We start from the raw sequence: 15,612 nt of genomic DNA, 5'->3' as shown, positions 1-15,612 counted from the left end.
GAATACAAAACGATCACCTTATTACAATAGATGTGCAATTGATACTAGATACTATAAATTCATCATGGATCAGGTTACTATGATTGTGACACTGTCTAATTCTTTTCAGAAGCATATGAGTAGGAATAAGGGATGTGGATAGTGGGAATAATTTAGGATTGGAGTTTGATGAGTCATGAGTGTTGATTAGAAAAAAAAAACAAAGAATTTGAGAATAGAGGAGAGGAGACATGCAAATAACTATGTGCATTAAGATATATGTGATGTAAATGGGAGGTGATCTCAGGGGGAATATACTAACAGTGAAAGATGGGAGAGGGTGGATACTAGGAAAGAACTCTTACAGACAGAATTTGAACTGAAGAAACCAGGGAATCCAGGAAGTACAGGTAAGGAATATGAGCTTTTTAAGCATGGAGGAGAGCTACTAAAAACTCACAGAATTAGAATAAGGATTGTCATGTTCAAGGAACAACAAGAACTCTAGTTGTGATAGATTTAGAGAACATGGAAGGGAGCAAAGTGTAAGAAAACTGGAAAAGTAGGAAGAGGCAAGGTTGTGAGGGGTTTCATATGTCAAACAAAGGATTTTATATTTGATCCTGGTGATAACAGGGAGTCACTGGAGTTTATTGAATGGGGGAGAGAAGCTGACATGGTCAGACCTGCACTTTAAAAAAGTCAATTTTATAGCTGAATGATGGATGAAATTAAGTAGGAGAGATAAGGCAGGGAGACGATCTAGAGAACTATTTCAATAATTCAGATGTGAGGTGATCAAGTCCTATACCAGGGCAGTGGCAGTATAAGAGTCAAGAAAGGGTCATATATAAAAGATTCTGCATAAGTAAAAATGACAAGCTTTGACAGCAGATTGGATATGTGGAGTAAGAGCGAATGAGGATGATACTAAGCATGTGAGCCTGAGCAACTGGGAAAATGGCGCTGTCCTCAACAGATGTCTTACTGAGTTTCATCTTACTAGATTCTGCCTTATTTCCTAGCCTGTAAAAATCTTTTTGCATCATGACTGTGTCATTCAGTGTTTTCTCTCCCTCTATTACTCCCAGCTTACTGATAACTACAATTTTGATGTGTATGGCAACTATGCCTTTAACAAAAATATTGACAAAAATTAAATAACAGAAGACTAAGCACAGATACTGTGAACATTCCATTGGAGACTTCTTGCCCCATTGAGATTAATGACTACTATTCTTTTTTCTTCCCTTACCATGAATAAATACTCTTTTTCTTCCTTTCCTTTCTTTTTCATGTTGCTGTCAGCTCTCAGCTGCATCTATATCCTGAGACCAGAGCCCACTAGAAATTAAAAATTAAGGTGAATTTCATTTTCTTTCTCCCCAAATCATTTTATTTCACTTCATGTGAGCTAAATTCAGTCAGCAGACAGTTCATGGGGTGGAAAAAAGATGTTGGGAAAGGGTGTGTTTTGTGTGCTTCTGTATAGTTTATATTGAACGTGTTGTGTGCAATTTAATACCTTCACCAGAGTTAAGAAAAACAAAAATGGGGCCATGGGCTGAATGCTACCTTTTTCAGAGTTGGTCTCCTGTCCCCTGGTATTTGGAACTGATAATTGTGTAATTGTGAAACCACAGGCATAATTGGACTCCAATCATTTCTGAGTTCCCAGTTACAAAGTGCTGATTCAGTTATTTGCATGCTGTAGTTCAAATTATAATAGAAAATATGTCTTTTAAATGGACTATTTCAAGAGCTTCTGAAATGTAATGGAGTATTGGTCCCTTTTTCTTTTTCTATATCTCTTAAATCTCTCCTCTGTTCCCTATTCTTTTCCCTCTTCCTATTATTTCTCTACCAAATATGTGATTAATTTCTCTGGAATTAAGAAGTTGATTTCAATCATTCCCAAATGCTATTTTTGGAGCCTCATTGATGTTTGAGTTTAAGTTTTCATTGACTTGTTTGTGAAATAACCTGCTTTTCTTATCATCTAGTCTGGACCTCCATTTGTAATGTCTTGTTGGTTTTCCTAGTCCATATGGGACATGTGTGACTTATATATCGCAGGGGTCTATGGAGAGATTTTTATCTAGATCTTCTGGATTTCTTTATATATTAGCAGCGATCCATTAGAGAAATATATGGATTTCCCCATATGTTGGTGGAATTCATGAAGGAATTTTTATGTATAATATTTTAGTTTCTCATCTGAGTGTGAGGGTATGAGTTCCAGTTAATTCGAAGTCTCCATTTTTTGTCGGCAGATCCTAATATGCGTTAGAAGCTTAGTTAGGACTAGACTGTGCCTGTAAGGTAGAAAAAACAAAACAAAACAAAACAAAAAACACACACACAAAAAAACTTGTTTTTTTCTTAATCTTGCTTTTTTTCTTTTATTAGTTTTTGTCTAATTTTAATTTTGTCCCTCTTTCCCAATATCTTGGAGTTGGAACAGGTCCTTGGATTTGTTCTTCAAACAAGTTATATTATTTCTTCAGTCCACCAGAGGGTGCTATATATAGAATGATTCTCCTATGAGAGACCACTGACTTGAAAAAATAAAATAAAATAACTCACACATAGCAAATTAATGCTAAAAGCACTTTGTAACAAAGTAAGATCAATTTCACTGCAAAGTATCTCTGATTTCATGCATAGGGATATTCTCTTCATCCATGAAGACTGTAACCTATCCACACCTGCCTATCTTTATTTCTCATTCTTCTTGACCTCTCATCAATCTATGATGCTGTTGATCACCCTCTCCTTCTTGATAATATTTTCTCTAGTTTTTGGGATACCACTCTCCCCTGGTTATCCTCCTAGCTATCTGACCACTCCTTCTCAGCCTCCTTTACTAGATTCTCATCCTGATCATGCCCTCTAACCATAGATGCCCCTCAGGGTTCTGTCCTGGTCCTCTTCCTTTCCTTTACTACTTCATTTGGTGATGTTATCAGCTCCCATGGATTTAATTTCCATCTCTGTGCAGATGATCAAAAAATCTACTTAACCTACCCTCAAGTCTCTGCTGACAATACAGCATCTCCAACCACCTATTAGATATCTTGAGCTGGATGTCCAGCAGACATCTTAAATTAAATATTTCCAAAACAGGTCTCTTACTTTTCCCTCTAAGCCCTCCCTCCTTCTTACATCATCCATTGATCTCACTACATTACCATCAATCCATGAAGAACAAAAATATAAATATTAAATATATTAAATAAAGTAATAATAATAAATAAAAATATTACATATTTAAAAAGTATAAATATCCATCCCCATTTTTATAGATAAACAAATTTACATTGAGGGATAGATGGGAACAACATATATAAACTTCAAAGATGACCATATTCAAAATGTTGCCCAAAGCTGATTCATCTCATTACCTATCTTTAGCAGCAGCTCTTCAAATGACTAAAATATGTGTGTACATGTAGAAGTATATGTATGCAATATAACACATGTATATGTATACAAATATTTGCATATATGTGTGTTGGATGTACATGTGTGTATGTATGTGGTTTAATGACATTAAAATGTATAATCCTTGAAAATAGGTACCATTATTTACCTTTCTTTATATCCCCTGTGCTTGGCACATAGTAAGCACTAAATAATTCTCATAAACTGACTGATTGAACCATTTTAAAATGTATTTTTTAATTTATGTTCTGTAAATTCTATTTCCCTCCCATTCTTTTTAATCTTCATGTTTTAAACATTGAATTCTCATCTTAGAATATTCATAAAATCATCATAATTATAGTAAATAGTAAGAACATTTATATATTACTTTCATGTTTGCAAAATGTATTGCCTATGTTAACTCACTTGATCTTCATAGCATCCCTGTGAGGTAGGAGCTATTATTATTCCCATTTCATAGAGGAGACAAATGAGGCACAGAGTTTTGTGTTGCCCAGGTTAATATCTAATGCACATTTTAATTCAGATCTTCCCAACTGCAAGGCCAGCATTCTATTCATTGTGCCACTCTAAGAAATGTATATCCTTAATATTTAGAAAGACCTTAGGAATCAATCTAGTCAAAATTCTACCCACTGCAAGAATCGTTTTAAAATATCTCTGATAGATACTAAACCAATTTTGTTCAAATAGTTGGTTTTAAACCATTAAAAACCAAAGGTATGCTATTTACTTTCAGACAATTTTAGGGTAGATTCCTTCTGATGATCCCTTATAAAATAAAGATTTCACTAGCACAGTTAATACTAAGGATGAAATTAAGCATGTCTTTAAAATATAGTATTTCAGAAACATGAAGAAAAACATTGCTGGAATTATATAGAAATACAAGAACTGTAAAAAACATCTATTCAGATGCAGTCATGAGTACATTTACCAGTGTATACGAAAGATATTGATGATATTAATGAAAAATGAAAATTGAGTGTCTTTCCTGATTTCTCCTTCCTATGTGTAACTATTTCGAGGCTGAATTATTCCTACTTAATAACATCTATTGGAAATATGAGTTGCTGTGAACAAAGTCTAGAGGAAATGTTTTCTTTTCCCATGATAAGAAATATTCTGTCCCCAAATTATAGGAGATGTCTCCAGATAAGAATGCAGTTAGAATGCACAGCCTATGGGGCACTTATGAACCTTTTCCATACTGTAGACTCAGTGTGGAATAATGGAAAGAACACTACCCTTAGAGTTAGAAGATCAAGGCTGAAAATCTTGTTTCTCTTCTTTATATGCATGGTGCTTGGTAAGTAGCTTAGTCACCCTGGGGTTCAATTTCCCCATGTATAAAATGAGGGGGTTGGATTAAATGATGTCTAAGTTCCCTTCCAGATTTAAATCTAAAAGTCTATAATTCTTCAACCTTTCTTTTTTCCCTTTTTTCCCCCTCTTTACAAACAAAACAAAATATTTTAGACTTTTTTCTTCCTGCCTCCCATTTTAATTCCCTCCTGGCTTATCATCACCCAGTGATGATAGGTGTACTATTTCATTCCACTGATAGCCTTGGGAGTATCCTGATGCTGAAAAAGAAATTTTGGAGAGACAACTGTTTCCCAGCTTTAGGGTTCTCATAGTTGGTTGTAATGGCAGCTCACCATTCCAAAGACTATACGCTAACCAAAAAAACGCAGTTTATGAACTCTTAAGTAAACCCAGACCTCTACATCCCTGTAAAGATGACTATACTCCAACAGGAACATTTTCCTCTCTAAGTAACATTCAAGGAAATCCTGTTCAAGAGAGTTGTACACTCTCCTACATCCCTGGATGAACAGACCTTACTACTTAGGGCAAGTCATTACACACACACCAAATCAAAGCAGAAAGTACTACTTGGCTTAGGGATCTAAGCTTTTAGTTTAAATATCTAGCCTCCCTGGAACCACAGGTTGGAAGCTTAGCAGAAGAAGCCCCACCCTTCATTACAAACTGAGGGCTCCGTTAAACATGCTCCAGTCTACCAGATTCAGAATCAGAACAGATGTTCTGTCCAAGAGGCATAGACAATGTGGTTAAATAGCTCCCACTATATTAGATCTTTGTTTCAACATCATCTCACCCACAGCACCCCCTCACTAGGAAGTCTGTTTTTAGGGAGTACCCAGAATGGCTTTTATCAGTGTGGTACAGTGGTCAAAAGGGTCTGCATTTGGAATTAATGGACCTGAATCTGACTCTCAGTTATGCTACTTATTACCTGCGGGAACTTGTGAATTACTTCATCTCTCAGTACCTCAGTTTCCCCATCTAAAGAGAAGAGAGGATTCATAAAAAAAAAAAAAAAGATGATCTGTAAGATACATCTCAACTCTAAATGCCTATGATCTTGGTACAGAAATTAAGGGAAAATGTGTGTGCTTGTGTGTGTGTGTGTGTGTGTGTGTGTGTGTGTGTGTGTGTGTGTGGTGGGGGGGGGATAATATGAAAGAAAAGCAGAAAAAAAAAGAAGGGGCCAAAGGGTGAAGGCCTTTAAATGTCAAATAATGGAATTTATATTTGATCCTGAAAGTAGTAAGGAGCACTGGAGTTTACTGAGTAGAAGAGGAGTCAAACTTGGATCTATTTTTCTTTTTAGTTCCTATCTTCCTCACTGCAGAAATTGATCCATATATATTAATAAATATTAACTCCCTGTCCATAATACAGTATATAAGGTAGGAAAGGCCTTAGATGCCAAAACAAGTGTTGTTCAGTTGTGTCTAACTCTTTGTGTCTTGTTGGACCATATTGTCTATGGGATTCTCTTGGCAAAGATACTGGAGTGGTATGTCCTTTCCCTCTCCAATGGATTAAGGCAAATAGAGTTTAAATGACTTGCCCAGGTTCACATAGCTAGCAAGTGACTGAGGCCAGATTTGAACTCAGGTCTTCCTGATTCCTGGTCCAGCACTCAATCCACTGAGACATCGAGCTGCCTAACCAGTGTTATTTGACAATTGTTAGGAAGATTTGACTAACCAGATTCCCTCTTCCTTATTGTTTGACCATGGTTTCAGAAAATCTCACTTTCTATACTTCTTCAGATCAAGACATTGGAGGCAACTATTGTGGAAATAATGTCTGAGATGAGAGAGCTTATTCAATCGTTACTAGCTAATTACAGCATAACTCTGACTGTGTTTGTCAAATCAGCTCTATAAGAGCATACTTCCCCTAGGAAAGACTAGCTAGGACTGAAGACTTTTGTCTAAGAGGGGTCAAAAAAGGCCCAGAAATTGTCCTACTTACAGACAGAGTAGAAGCATCTAGCAAGCACCATAGTGAACAGAGCACTGTGAAGGAGACAAGAAGACCTGAGTTTAAATTTTGCTTCAGACACTTATTAGCTGTGTGATATGGGGCAAATTACTTAACCTCAGTTTGCCTGTTTCCTCAACTGTAAAATGGAAATAACATGAGCATCTACCTCCCATGGTTGTTGTAAGCATCAAAGAAGACAATATGTATTACATACAGCATAGTACCTGGCACATAGTAGGTGCTTAATAAATACTTGGCACAGTGGATCACAGGTGTTATTGAAGGAGTAAGTAAGTAAGATGGACCCAAAACAGTGACATATAGACATACTTTGTGGAAAGACTAAAAGTACTTAACTTAGAACCAAAATAATATCCCCCTTTTTCCCTCAAAAGTTCCCATAACTTCTGCAGACCACAGTGAAGTAAACAGGTAAATCCTTTTCAGAAACTCTGGGAGCTCTATTCCGAAAGACGCCTTCTTTTCACATAAGCAAATGATGGCAATGCTTTTTCTTTTTTCCTTTCAAAACTTTAAGAAGTTGGTGAGATCATTTATTGTTGTTTGCCCTTTATGGAGTCTAAGTGAAGCTGGGCTGGCAAAGTAGGGGGTTGGGGAGGTTGTTATTTTTTGTTTGTTTGCCTATTGGTTAATTCCACCCCTGCAGGATCAGTAGCGGCTCCGCATGACATGATGGACATGATGCTAAATCAGACCACTTTTTTTCTCCTCTCCAAGTTAAAAGAAAGCAAGCAAACCTCACCCCTGTCACCAAATGAAGCTGTTCATGCTGGTTTTGGGAGGGGATACTAACTGTGCAGAGGAAAAAAAAAAAAACAACTCAGTCCTGAGGCCTTTCCTATATATTGAAAAGGCTAGGTTGGAAAGGAAATAAGGAAAAACAAACAGAAAGTGTCCAGGTTTCTTTATCATACCTGGAGAAGGATATGCTAAATTCTACAAAGCCTGTAGGCTGGCGCCAGGTCCTGAGATGTTGTTTTTCCCCCCCTTAAAATGGCACCCATGGCTCTATAAAATGATCTATTGGGACTTCAAAGCTGTGGCAATTGCATGTGGCACAGGATGTGTGCAATTAATTATGTGATTTTTAAATGACAGGGTGTAGGAAAAATAGGAAAGATGAAGGGGGGAAAAGATGTTTTTTTTTTTTAAAGGTGAAAAAAAATTCAAAGTGAGTGAAAGGCCTGGTTGTCTGCGTGCCAAGAACCAGTAGCAGATAAGGCCTGCAGTTGCTGTGGAAACTCAGGCCTCTAGGAGCCAGAATCCAATTTCAGAAACCGCAAAATCAACATAAACGTGTGCAAAAATAAAAAGGTTTGTTTGGCAAGTAATAAGGAGAAGGCTACCAATGTATAAAATAGATGAACCACGGTGACCTCGGCCAACTTAAGCCATAATAACAATGATGTCCGCTGGAGATTTGGCACCTTCAAAATGAGAGGTAACAAGACACAGTCCGTGCTACTTTCTGTTATCATGTAATTGCTACCTTTGTGAAACCTTAGCACCCACCCATCACACACACAAACACACACACACACACACACACACACACACACACACACTAGTGTCTTGCCTTGAAAACAAAATACCACCCTTCATTATAAGAGTGTGCGGGGCCTGAATGAAATTCTAAGAGGCCAAGGCACAAAAGCTCAACCGTGCAATTCTTTCCTTAGCTCATAAATGATATCCTATTTCATCTGAGGGGAGAAGTGGGAGAGAAATTACATATAAATGTCTGGATCCTCCTTCTTTTCCTGTTATCATGGATGCCCACATTCATCAATGTTGGTATTCTCCCCACTAATGCAGATCACATACCTTAGCATATTCTTCCTTGAGAGTTGGTGTGGCTGAAAAAGGTGTGGAGCCTTTCTAAAATTAATTGAGTTCATCTTCAGACAACAGATGGAGTTCACCATTGGGGCTCGTCTTGAAGTTGTTACAGCTTGATGCAACCTGTTAGAGTCTGGACTTCACCAGCATAGCAAGCACAACCTTTAGTCTCCGGCAAGTCTCAGGGTACCCTTCTCTTTGGAGGAACTCATCCATTATAGGAACAAAAAATATTAAAATAAAAATGAAATATGAGCTCAGTAAGTTCTAGAAAGTGCTCGATACTACAAGGAAAATAGCATTTATTGGAGTTGTTACAGAAGTTTCAGGTTTTTGTTTCTGCATTTTCCTAGATTAGAGGTTATTCCACATCATGCATTCCTGGCCACTGATATACTATTGTGCCTAGTTTTGTCATTCTACTATTGTCTCTGCAATTTCTTGTTCCTTACCATTCTCAGTTCCCTCCTGGAGAGATTCTGCTTTCACAGACTGACCTTTTCATAATAAGAAGGAACCCACAAAAACACGTTTTCTTTAGGCCTCTCACAACTTAGGGTGATTCTAGGTATAGCCTTCTGGAACTCAGGATTACCTCCTATGCCACAAAGAGGCATCAGGGCAGGACTTCAGCAACAAACTATTCATAACAACTGAAAAAAAAATGGGCAAGATATATACTTCTTATTTGAGGTTCTTAATAATGAAAATAATTAATATTATTTTGGCCAGCTAGGTGGCACGGTGGATTAGAGTGATGGGCCTGGAGTCAGGAAGCCTCATCTTCCTGAGTTCAAATCTGGCCTCAGATACTTATTAGCTATGTGGGCCCAGGCAAGTCTCTCAACCCTATTGGCCTCAGTTTCGTCATCTGTTAAATAAGCTGAAGAAGGAAATGGCAAACAATTTCAGTATCGTTGCTAATCATTCAGTATCAAACATCATTCAGTACCATCACAAAGAGTTGGACACAACTGAAAATGATTTAACAACAACAATGTCATTTTAATATCAATATTGAATCTATTGTATTTTGAGAATAATGATACATTCTTCTAGGATTCAAGGGTCCTCAGCTTTTAAAAGCCAGGTATGCACTCACTAATTTATCCAGATTAAAATAAAAAAAGAAAAGAAAATGAGGTAACTGTGGCATAATGATGAATTAATGACGATGGATTAGGAGTCTGGGCAACCTGAGTCTCAGGTCTGCCTCAGACTCTTACCAGTCATGTAAAAAGTCACTTATCTCAGTTTGGATCAGTTTTCTTATCTGAAAAATAGGGATGAAAATAGGACCTACCTTTTAGAGTATTGTATGGATAAGATGATATATATGTAAAGTACTTTGCAAACTTTGAGTGGCTATATAAATGTTAACCATTAAAATACTTAGTTGTATCTATTCATATCCTTCTGGATGGTCAATGTGTGTATGGACTCAGTTAATCAGATAATGTGACGCCAGCAATCATGAATCACATTATTTGTAATATACACACCTAAACTCCCTTCTTCACACCATCTAGTAATAGGAATTCAGTTATTCATTTAACTCTTTTCCCAAATTTGAATACCAATTGAAGATGTCTAATCTTTTCATGTGTGAAAGATCATCTTGCCAATGTAGTTCTGATATGCCTTCAGCATTCTGTGGTAATATCAAGACCTAGATGGGAATTCAGAGAAATCCAAAGTGACATCGTAAGTTTAACATGATTTCATTTAATAATAACCAACCAACAAAAAACCTACTCTCTCTTCACTACTTCTTCCTCACTCATTTAGGAAACATAGTTTTTCTTCCATTAAATTGAGAATTAAATTAAAAAACCATTACATGATTAACTATTATAACAAGTTTGTCTTTATAGGAAAGGATGCCTAGACTTCTTGTTTGAAATAAGAACTGGGAAAATTAAAAAGTCTAGTTTTTTTTTTTCTTTTTTTAATTTACTGATATGTTAGGAAAATAATATATTGTTACAATACAAACTTTAGCTCCAAGCAAAAGAATTTAGTAAATCAGTGGCTTCAAGTGATGTTATTGTTTAATTCAAGTTGGTTAATAGATACTCAGAGCCAGTAGGGGGAGCACAACACATTATGTTTAATATGAAATATCAATATTTTGGTATAAACTGTGGCAGAAGCAAGCTTACCCACATTATGATTCAGGATTTATTATCTGGTTCATGGCACATGCCTATACAGAATGCCTGGATCCAATTATTGGGTTAGCAACACTCTGTGTTCCACTGTCTAAATGTAGATGTAATGATTTTTATACTAGACATTATTCATCTAGTTATGGCAATTTGAGAAATATTTGTTGAAAAGACTTGACCTTATATCTTTAAGATAAAAACCTTTTCTTTTGTGTCCCTCTCTTTAATTGGATTTTAAGGTCATTTCCATTATCTTTCAGCTCAGTTGTTGTTTTTCTAACCACAGAGCTATGATTTGAAAGCCAGAAGGAATGAACAATCTCAGAGACAAGGTATTTCCCTCCTTTCTCCCAAAGAGAAAACGAAATGGTATCCAAATGGAGTCAGAGAGGTGACTCAGCATGGGCTCTGGAGTCAGAGGCAGTGTGGCACAATAGAAAGAATATTGGAATTGAAGTCAGCCAACCTGGACTGAAATCTTGACTTAGCACAAATCCTTTCTACAACTGCTAAAATGAGATGGTGGTGGTGGTAGTGGGGTAGGAGTTTGAATTAGGTTACCACTATGGCCCCTTCCAAGTATAATTGATGATCTTTTGTCAGACGTAGTTCTTGAGAATTGTCTCTTTGTTGTTTATTCACAGTTAAGCCATGTGATGGAAGGGAAGCTTGTGACCTGAGAACATGGAGAATGAAAATTAGGAAGCAGTTTTAGGGGAAGTGGGGAGGATATTAGCCAGGCACTGTGCTAAGCATTGGGGATACAAAGAAAGGGAAAAATCAGTCTTGGCTTTTTAGGAGTTCACTGGCACTAGCAGCTGGAGTGATCAGGAAATGTCTCAAGGTGGCCTGTGAGCTGAGTTTTAAAGGAAACGAGGTTCTAAGTGATGGAGGTTAAGAAATGAGTGCATTTCAAGAAGGGGCGATAGCCTGTACAAAGGCATGGAGACGGGATGTAATGCTGTAAGCGAGGAACAGTAAGAAGGCCAATTTGGCTAGACTATACAGTATATTAAGGGAAGTAATATATAATAAGCCTGGAAAGGTAGGTTGGAGCCAGAGTTTTAAACGACAAACTGGGGAGTTTATAGTTTATTCTAATTGTAAAAAAGGGTCCACTGGAGGTTTTTTGAGAGGGGATATGATATGTGCTTTAGGAATATTACTTAGTTAACTGAGTAGAGGATGGAGGGGGAAAGGAGAGAATTGAAGTTGAGACATCAATTAGGAAGCTATGGATTTTAGGGTCATTTTCATTACCTGTCAGCCTAGTTGTTATTCTAACCACAGAATTATGATTTGAAGGCCAAAAGGAATGAACAGCCTCAGGGATGAGGTATTCCCTCCTTTCTCCCAAAAAGAAAAGGAAATGCTTTCCAAAAAGAGTCAGGAAGTTCACTCAGCACAGGTTCTGGAGTTGGAGGCAGTGTGGCACAATGGATGATCTTTAATAGTCCTGGTGAAAAGTGTTAAGGTCCTACCTGAACCTCAGTTTCCTCATTTGTGAAATGAAGATAATGATTCTTGGCTAGGTCCACAGAAATTTTTTTCTAAGGATGAAATGATATAATATATGAGACACTGCTTTGTAACACTAAAGTATGATACAAATTCCAGGGACTATAATGACCAAGGGGGGAAAAAAGATCTGGTTTCTTCCTGGACCCTACTTTGTCCATAAATTCAGACACCTGGACACTAATGCTTAAGAAAGAGAATGAATAGATTCTCTTAAGAATTTGTTTTTTCAAAAATCTCTCTGTGGCCCCAACTGGATAAGGGGAGCCCACAATCTGGATTTTTTTTTAATTTACTGAGGGACCAGATCAATTATATCTAGGGACTCTGTTGTAAGAAGTACATGGAACCTGGAGTGAAAGGCCTTTGTTTCACATCCCAGCTCCACCACTTACTAACATTTTGACCATGGGTAAAAGATCTCGCGTCTCTCAAACTTTTCTTATCTTTAAAATGATGGTGATGGAATAGTGGTAGACTTTTATAGTCTCTCTTTGATCCGAAATATGATGCTGTGCTTTTAGTTCTGTTCTCGTGTGCCTCTTATTGGTAAATAACTGAGGTTTATAGATAGGAGCATTGTTAAAGAAAATCTTATTTGGTAAAATAAATTCTTGCCAAAATTTCCAAGATATGATGAGATATAGAATATGGTTCTGAGGCTCCCAAAATGAATAAAAAAGCCCCAGTAAATGTTTGAGTCTTATGATTCACATTTCTTCCTTTTGGGACACAGAAAATTGCATTTTAACAGTCATGATACTGTTCTGGTTTTAGGATTCATGTTAAAAATTTGACTTATATTTCTGAATCTTCAAAACAGTATTGTCAGGACACCTAGCTATGACGTGCTAGTTTCTCTTAGAGGAAATGTCAAGAAAGCCTTCAAATTATAAATCAAATCTATGATGATCTAACATTAACTATATGACAATAGTCTAAGCTATGACATTGCTAATTTATGTTCATTTACTGTTTTGTATTTTTTTATGACAAGTCAATAAAGTTTTTCTGCTTGCAAAAATATAGAACAAAAGCATGGACATTGCTGCTGACATATGTGCATAATAAAGGAATATAGGAGAGATGAGTGGAGAATGCTGATCTTACTTCTCTAGCTAACCACTTTTCCTATCTTAAATTCATTTATATGCTAAATCTGAGAAGATTTGGGAATATTCAATCCTAAATTAAATAATTGTCCATGGCATGGGGCCTTAATATCCTCCCTGATATAGGTGTCAAAAAGAAAATTTGGTCCCACCCGCCCTCCCTCAACTCATTTCATTTTATTCCTTCACCATGGACTCTTCTGCTATTCAGTCATTTTCAATGGTGTCCAGCTCTTTGTGACCCCTTTTAGGAGTTTTCTTGGCAAAGATGCTGGAGTGGCCTTTCCTTCTCCAGTTCATGTCTGATTTGAACCCAGGTCTTCCTGACTCCAGGACTGCTAATCTATCCAATGTGATCCCCATGGACTCTATGTTCTGTCAAATTGAACCATTTTCTATTTCCCAAATATCTGCCTGGGGGCACTCTACCTGGCTTCCATTGATTGGGTATGGTGGTTTGATTAGAGAGCTATCACTTAACCCTTATGGGGAGAAGTTCTAGACCCTTTAACCTATCCTGAGATACAGAAGATGAAAGGACTAGGGTAGACCAGAAGAAGGGATGTGCTGGAGCTATCTCTACAGGCCCAGGAAAACTGATTGCTAAATTTCCTTATGTGTATTTTACATCTCAGAAATCAGCAAACACTAAAAATTGAGACTTAATTTATTGTTTTGTTGATTATCTTTACTTAATAAAGTGATGAAGAAAGTGTTAATAATACTGATTATCTTAAAAGTGGTGAACTAGGTGGCTCAGTGGATAGAACATCTGACCTGGAGTGAGGAAGATCTCAGTTCAAATCCAACCTCAGACACTTACTAGCTGTATGACCTTGGGCAACTCACTCGACCTTTGTTTACTTTGGTTGCCCCTCCACACCTCATGTGAAAAAAAGGATAATAATAGCACTTGATTCTTAAGGTTGTGGTGAAGGTCAAATAAAATATGAAATGCTTTGTAAAATCAAATAAAATGTTTTATAAAGCACTCAGCACATTGCCTGACACATAGTAAGTACTATGTAAATGTTATTTATTATTATTATTAACTATGAAATGGGGATAATAATAAAACTTATCTTCTAGGATTATGGTGCAAATCAATTAAGATATTATTTATAAAGGGCTTAACGCAGTGCCTGGCATACAGTAGACACTTTGTAAATGTTAGCTATTATTTTCATAATCATTATCATCATCATCATCATCATTATTATTATTAAATGTGCCACAAGCAGGTTCTCCCCTCCACACTCTCCCCCCAAGAGGATTAATTGTTAAACATTTACTTCTATGCTCTTGCCCTGAAGAGATGTGTCCAGAAAATAGTAGCGCAGAGCAATACCCGGTATTTAGTAGCTACAAGAGCACTCACTCAGCTGAGACTACAGGACCAGCAATGTGCCTAAGATATCACCAGACTAGCTGAGTAATTCCCTGGGAAAGACTTGTCACACAGTAGTTATCATGAAATCGACAAAAAAAAAAAAAAACCTCAGTTCCCCTACACATACATATTCTCCACATGTGTAACTATTTGATTATATGTACTTCTGCTCCCTTTTTCTGACTCCCATTCTATTTCATTGAGAAATCTGAGGCTGAGTTCCTAAATCTTTCTTCATTCCTCAGAATTCCTTACTATCTTTGCTCATTCCTCTACCTCATTGACCACAGAAGAGGAGTTATCCCTAAAATCATGATGAAAACTAATCCCACTAACTAAACCATAATTCCCACTCACTTATGATTGGGACTTTGGTTTATCAATCACTGACTCTCTCTCAGGTACTATACTTTCAATTTTACCTTCTCTATATGCCTACAAACATATTCCAGTATTACTATTAATTTAGAAACAAAAGAAAACAAACCAAAAACCTTCTCTTGATCCCTCTACACCATCTAGCTATCATCCCATCTCAGTCTTCCCCTTCTTTGCCAAACATCTTTTAAAAAAAATTCCCATGTCCATACCACTGGCAACATTGGTATTCACGTATAGCTTTTATACCAAACACTCTACTGAAACTATTCACTCAAATATTACCATTTACCTTTTAATTACCGAATCCTATTTTTAAGCCATGTTTCTGTTTTTTTCAGTCTCCTCCCTCCCACTGTGAACAACTGCCCTCCTGTTCTATTATCTTGGTTTCAGAGATACCACTAGTTCTATTCCTATAACTGTTTTAAAAATAAATTTTTATTAATATCTT

Source organism: Vombatus ursinus, unplaced genomic scaffold (assembly GCF_900497805.2).
Source record: "Vombatus ursinus unplaced genomic scaffold, bare-nosed wombat genome assembly UNPS02014801.1, whole genome shotgun sequence".
In the NCBI taxonomy this organism is placed as follows: Eukaryota; Metazoa; Chordata; class Mammalia; order Diprotodontia; family Vombatidae; genus Vombatus; species Vombatus ursinus.
Note: the sequence above shows the minus strand (reverse complement) of the source record.